Consider the following 7,675-nt stretch of genomic DNA (forward strand, 5'->3'; position numbering starts at 1 on the left):
TCTTCCAGTGTGGGGAACCAGAAGTCAGCCTAGAGCTGGACGAAACTGAAGTTGTGGACATCACAGAAGATACAGGTGATAAAAGAGGGGGTTCAAAGCCTGGAAGATGGAGCTTATGAAAGCAAAGATAACCTTTCTCTTTTTAGCCACCAATGGCCAAAGGGAGAAACCAAGCTTCTTTGCAATTCTTTTAAGGAAGCTCTAACTAAAACTTGAAATAGAAAAGAAAAAAGAATTCTCCCTGGAATCATATCCCATTTTCTTACTATATTTCTGAATTCTAGTTTCAAAGTTGAGTCACAGAAGAGGTGGGCAAATAACTTCATTTGAGATAATTTTTTTTTTTAGAATTTCCGGATTTGAAGCCAATCTTCCTCTTTCCTTGAACCTCCTCAGGTGAGAAACACAAGATAAGTAAGACATTTAACCAAGTCCTCCACGGGACCCAAATCCTACTTTCGTCACCAGGTATGGATAAACAGAACTGAGTCACTACATTTTTATAACATTTTTTTATGGCAGGAGAATTAAACAGAACAGAGGCTTGGAGGAATTTGACATCAAGGTTCAGTCCAAGCATTTGCCTAGTGCTGACCCACCTTTGGACCCTGAGCTCTTGTGACTAGGGTCCCCTCCCTCTATTGAATGAACTTTATCTGTAACTCAAGTCATAATAGGGTTTGTAGACCCACTCTTGTCCTCTAAGAAATCTTTGCATGTTCAGGATGATTGTTTTTGCCTGCCTCTTCCTTACACACACACACACCCTCCTCCCAACCACATACCAATTTTACATATGTATTTGGTATGAACTCCCTATTATTCAGGTGGATAATTTTGCAGGAATTTGGAATATTTCCTGATTAAAAAAAGTTTCCTGGAAACTTTTTTTTAATTTATTTTTTTATTTTTTAAAAACCCTTACCTTCCGTCTTGGAGTCAATACTGTGTATTGGCTCCAAGGCAGAAGAGTGGTAAGGGCTAGGCAATGGGGGTCAAGTGACTTGCCCAGGGTCACACAGCTAGGAAGTGGCTGAGGCCAAATTTGAACCTAGGACCTCCCATCTCTAGGCCTGGTTCTCAATCCACTGAGCTACCCAGCTGCCCCCCCCCTGGAAACTTTTTGTTAGTTTGAGGTGCCATAAAAATCTAGCACATCACTGTGAGATTGTTTCTGGAATATCTGTCCCCTGCAATGATTTCTAACTGAATTAGGATAAAAAAGGTGAGAGAAGACTTCCTTTGGAAAGGAAGAACTTCTTCAGGAGGCTCTCTAGGAAATGCTCTCTCTGAAAGAACTTCCAGGGGTTGTCTGTTTTACATAGGGTAAGGCTGATGGGTTAGGCTTGCTTCAGGAGTGAGAAACAACACAAAGTATCTTCAGTTGTTTTATTTATATATATATATATACATATATATATATACATACACATATATGTATATGTATCTACACACACACACACACACACACATATATATTTACTTATTTTGTCGATGGCTGAATCCAAAGAATTCATCACTTTTTGTTCAACTTTCTCTACTTCCCAAGGCTGGTCCTTAGACAGTAGATGCTGTGCCTGGGAACTAGAGGAAGAATTTTTTTCTTTTTCTTTTAAAACCCTTACCTTTTGTAATGGACTTCTCCATTAGTGGCAATGCAGTGATCCTAAACAATTTGGAGGGATCTATGAGAAAGAGGAAAAACTGTGGGAGTAGAAACACTGAAGAAAAACAAATGCTTGATCATATGGGATGAGGGGGATATGCTTGAGGATATAGACCCTAAATGATCATCCTAGTGCAAACATCAACAACATGGAAATAGGTTTTGATCAAGGGCACATGTAAAACCCAGTGGAATTTCGGGTCAGCTGTGGGAAGGGTGGAGGTGGGGGAGGGGAGGGAAAGAATATGATTCTTGTAACCAAGGAATAATGTTCTAAATTGACTAAATAAAAAACAAAACAAAACAAAAAACCCTTACCTTTCATTGGTTCAAAGGCAGAAGAGTGGTAAGGGCTAGGCAATGGGGATTAAGTGACTTGCCCAGGCCAGATTTGAACCTAGGACCTCCTGTCTCTAGGCCTGTCTCTCAATCCATCAACTGTCCCCAGGAAGCCTTTAAAAAAAAGGAATTATTTTTAAAAAATATTTTTCCATGGTTACATGATTCATGCTGTCTCCCTCTCCCCTCCCAGAGCCAACAAGCAATTCCACTGGGTTATACATATATTATCTCTCAAAACCTATTTCCATGTTATTCATTTTTGTAAGAGTAATCTTTTAAAACCAAACCCCTAACTCATATGCCCATATAAATAAACGATAAATCATATGCTTTTCTTCTGTATTTCTACCTAGGGGAAGTCTTTTGATTTGTTTTCAGTCCTGTCTGACTCTTGCTGACCCCACTGGGGATTTTCTTTTTTTTTTCTGATGTGTAATAAGGTTTTAATTCAAGCTGAAGGCCTTTTCTTGTTGATCATATTGATATATTTGCATTTCAGGAGGCTTCTCATTAGACTGAATAAGGCTAACCTTTTCAATAAAGCATTCTCTATCTTTACAGTGACTATTTCAATTTTGTTCTGTTTTTATAACTGATTCATGGATTTCTCTCAAATTAAAATCACAGGGACCATCACTCATAAATCTTGGGTCATGATATTCTTCTACAGAAATGCTCAGTCTTGTCGTAGTCTCATTCATTCCAATCCTGGTCTCTGCATCCAGGGAGAGCAGGTTCTGGGAGTTTTCCAGCATGACCACCTTGTACAGCTCTTTCTGAGAATGGTCCAAGAGGCACCATTCCTCCTGGGTGAAGTCCACAGCCACATCATTGAATGTCAGTGACTCCTAATATAGTTGAAGATGAGTATCTGGAGCAGAATATTCTAGGCTTCAGCTGATCCACAGAAGACAGGGATAGCAGTTATGATCTTTGGGTTTCTCACGGACACAGCTGGCTCGCTTTCCTGGAGGAAGGGTGATGTCTGCACCTCTGGGGATTTTCTTGGCAATGATACAGGAGTGGTTTGCCATTTCCCTCACTAGGTCATTTTACAGATCAGGAAACTGAGGCAAAAAAGGGTTAAATGGCTGACCCAGGATCACATAGCTCCTAAGTGTTTGAGGCTAAATTTCAGCTCATAAAGATAAGTCTTGCTGACTCCAGGCTCAGCACTCTAACCATTGCACCTTCTAGCGACCCTTTCAGCCCTTATAGCCCTTACAGCCTCATTTAGTAGAAGCTGCCAAAGCTTGTGCTGAGATGACATAGTGATTCCTGCTCTCAAAGTATCAGGAACCCAGGATTACCTCCACGTCATGGAAATAGACTTTTTATATCCAACTCCTCAAATATAGATATATGGATTGGGCAGGGGGAGGGGGACTCGGGGAACCCCTCCTAATCTGTTGGACTGCTGCTTGTACCCTGGGCCACTTCCTGAGAGAAGGGTGCTTAGTGTTAAAGGGCTTCTGGTTTGAGGTGATGGCCAATTCCTGACTGCTCTCTGGTTCCCTGTGATATGGGAATGCTGAGCATGTGCTCTGGGCTCTTCCAGGAAAACATAAACTCTGGCCTCCTGTAGAAAGGTAAAACATGACCAGAGGTTCCTGATTGAAGCGTTGGCCCCCGGAAGGGGGTGGGAAGGAGAACTCTGTTTCTTCATTTCCTTCATGACTCTGCTTTTGACATTCTGGGTTTCAGTACCACATCTCTCCACCATTCTGGCTCCCTTCTCCACTTGGTAAATTCTTCAAGGCCCCCCTTTTGGGGAAGGATTGGCTCAAGATAGCCAACCTTCATTTCTCTCCCATCTCTGCCTGACTTTACGGAGATATACACAAGGGTCTTCCCTTCCCTCTACTCCCTTCAGCTTCCTTTTGGTGTCTTGTCTTCCCTCATCAGATTAATTAAAAATTTTTGGCATAATATTTTTATTTTAATAACAAATTTCCACATAAGTTTTCTGAAATTATATGATCCATATTGTCTTCCTCCCTTCTTCCCTTCCCCTTCCCAGAGCTGACAAACAATTCAATCTGGGTTATCATGCAAAACATATTTCCATATTATTCATTTTTTAAATTTTAATTTATTTTTATTATTCATTTTTTATAATAATCTTTTAAAACAAAAAACCCAAATCATATATAAACAAGTGATAAATCATATGCTTTTCTTCTGGGTTTCTACTCCTATGGTTCTTTCTCTTGATGTGGATAATATTCTTTCTCAGAAGTCCCTCCAGATTGTCCTGGATCATTGCATTGCTATTAGTAACAAAGTTGATTACATTTGATAGTCCCACAATGTTTCACTTTCTGTGTACAATGTTCTCCTGGTTCTGGTTCTGCTCGTTTCACTCTGCATCAGTTCATGGAGGTCTTTCCAGTTCATATAGAAATCAAGCAGTTCATCATTCCTTGTAGCACACATAGTATTCATTTTTATAATGAATAATCTTATAGAACCAAAACCCCAAATCATATACTCAAATAAATAAGTGATGAATCATGTTTTCATTTGCATTCCTACTCCAATAAATAGTTCTTTCTCTGGAAGTAGATAGCATTCTTTTTCATATGTTCTTCCCTCATTAGAAAAGAAGCTCCTTGAGGACAGGAACTTTATTTTTGTTTGTTTGAAACCCTTACATTCCATTTTAGAATCAATACTCTGTATTGGTTCCAAGGCAGAAGAGTGGTAAGGGCTAGGCAATGGGAGTCAAGTGACTTGCCCAGGATCACACAGCTAGAAAGTGTCTGAGGCCAGATTTGAACCTAGGACCTTCTGTCTCTAGGCCTGGTTCTCAATCCATTAAGCCACCCAGATGCCCCCTTTGTGTTTTTAACCTCAGTGTTTAGCACATGATAAGGGTTTAATAAATGTATGCTCCCTTGCCTGTGCCAAATAGGAATGGCTTCTGAGGCCATTCCTTGGAGGAAGAATCACCTTCTTAGTAGATTTTTAAAAAGTCTTTTTTAAAAAACCTTTACCTTCTGTTTTAGAATCCATATCAGTTTTAAGGCAGAAGAGCAGTCCAGGTTAGGCAACCTATTGAATCACCTAGCTGCCTCAACAATTCAGTCTTTACTAAATCTGCCCTGACATTTTTTGGCCTGATAAGAGGAGAAACCATATCAATATGTGAGGAAACTACTACTTCTGTTTGGACTGAGTAATCAGAGCTGTGGCAGTAATATTGCTGAAAATGCCCTGCATGTGTTTTTTCTAAAAACTCTGTGTATGTGTGTGTGCATGTGTGTGTGTGTGTGTGTGTGTGTGTGCAAGTAACTGATCTTACCAGAATCATTGTTGTACTACCTAAACGTGCCTTTAGAATGCTAAATGTAATGTTGGCATATCTGTATCCTACTAAAATGTTTTTTCTCTTTTCCAGAAAATATTATGAATAATTTTGCATAATCTGATTATATAAGGATTTTCTCATAAAGCAGAAAATAATTTAGCTACTCTCTTCCTCAGGATAGTGACTAATTCAGTGATGGCACAACTTCTCTAGGTGTCTTTTTTTTTTTAAACCTCTACCTTCTGTCTTAGAATCAATATTGAGGCAGAAGAGTGCTAAGGACTAGGTAATGAGAATTAATTGACTTACCCAGGCTCACATAGCTAGGAAGTGTTTGAGGTCAGATTTGAACCCAGGATCTCCCTACTCTAGGCCTGGCTCTCAATTCACTCAGCCACCTAGCAAACCTTTAGGTGTTTATTCATTCATTCATTCATTTATTTATTTGTTTATTTAATTAGTAAATATCTGCAACTAGTAGTCTAAAAGCACAAGCAGGAATGGCTGCTTTTAGCAATATGATATTCTGTTTTGATATTTTATTGATGTTTACCACAATACACATATTAGGAGATCTTTATACTGAGAACCCAGATGAATTTAATATCAATCTGAGACCTAGGAGCAAAATTGTAAAGCATGAGACTATGTGTTGAATTTGATATATTAAAGCTAACTCTCTATACCCTTCTTCTTCTTCTTTTTTTAAACAAAAAGAAAATAGCACACTTGTGTGAGCTGAAAAAATGAGAGTAATAATTTTTTTTGGAGCATGTAATGTGGAACTTCAGCTCCTGAAAAATGGGGAAGGAAAATCTCCCTCTCATATTCCAACCCCAGCAGCCATGGTGAACATGAGCATATGGCATGGATCTGAAAATGGACTCCAAATTTCTGGATGCCTTTTCTGCTCTGTTTATTTCTGAGTAAATTATCAATCCTGAGATAGCTGTTTCTGGACTTTACCACAATAATGTGAGTTTCATAGGTCAGGAGCTTCTGCTGTGCAAGAGATATTTCTGCAAAAATGTCTCAGAGAAGGAGATGACAATCACAAGGATGATGAAAGGACTAAAAAAGTCTAAAACATTGGCTTCTTGCCAGGAGATTTGGCTTTGTGAATTATACAGACATCATAAGACAGAGGTGACTATGAAATATTTGTTTAGCAGTTCAATTCTCCCAGGAGTATTTACTTCCTGCGAGGTAAACAGCTCCTATGGATTTAATTACCATCTTTATGCTGATGATTCTTAAATCTTTTTTGTCCCATTTTCTCTGCACCTCCAATCACACAGCAACGGGGGTTAAGTGACTTGCCCAGGGTCACACAGCTAGGAAGTGTCTGAGGTCCATTTGAACCCAGGACCTCCCATCTCTAGGCCTGGCTCTCAATCCACTGAGCCACCCAGCTTCCCCCATGTCCTGCTACTTCTACCATATTGTAGCCCTCCCCAGCAGTTTCAGTAAAAATATATATAAATGGCTTAAGGACTGATCCCTGGAACAGAATTATCTTCTCCAACACAAAGTGTCATTGATGGGACTCTTCTAAGTAAATCTAATAAAGCTTGAACTGATTCTTCTGCCTTTGGGTGCCACTTTCCTCAGAATTGTAGGGATACAATTGGACAGTATCCTAGTCTGCAGCAAAAGCTTGCTTTGTATCTGTTAGTTTGTATATTGTCTCTGACCCCTTCCCACCTTAGACTGTAAACTCCTAGAAAGCAGGGAATATCTTTTGTCTCCTTTTGTTCCCTCCCCACTGAGTACTGGGCCTGGTATGTAATAGATAGTTAACAAGATTAATTGATTGGGAGAATATATCATAGGAGTGATGAGTTACTTAATCATGTTTTAAATATTTGTCAGCTGTCACTTGAAATTTTTTTTTTGTTTTAAGCATTTCTTCTTTGGTGAAAGAAAGAAATATTTGTCCTAGACCAGGGGTCCCCAAACTTTTTACACAGGGGGTGAGTTCACTGTCCCTCAGACTGTTGGAGGGCTGGACTATTAAAAAAAAACTATGAACAAATCCCTATGCACACTACTGGAGGTGGTACTGGGCCTGTGACACTGTATACCACTGTCTGGGATAGCAGAGGCTACAGCGCTGGCTGTGATGGGCCTGCTACACCTTGCACAGGCGCATCACTGCCACCACCACTACACTGGGCAGCAGTATACACAGTGTGGAATCCTCTCCCCCAGTGACCGCTGCTCACCATGCTGACGTCTTTCATTGTGCAGCCACATAATCCTTTGCATGGCGCCTCGTTTTCATTCAGTTAATCTCAGAACAAGGTGCCATGCAAAGGATTATGTCACCGGGAGTAGTGCTGTACCTGGGCGATGCT

This window comes from Monodelphis domestica, chromosome 2 (genome assembly GCF_027887165.1).
Source record: "Monodelphis domestica isolate mMonDom1 chromosome 2, mMonDom1.pri, whole genome shotgun sequence".
Taxonomy (NCBI): domain Eukaryota; kingdom Metazoa; phylum Chordata; class Mammalia; order Didelphimorphia; family Didelphidae; genus Monodelphis; species Monodelphis domestica.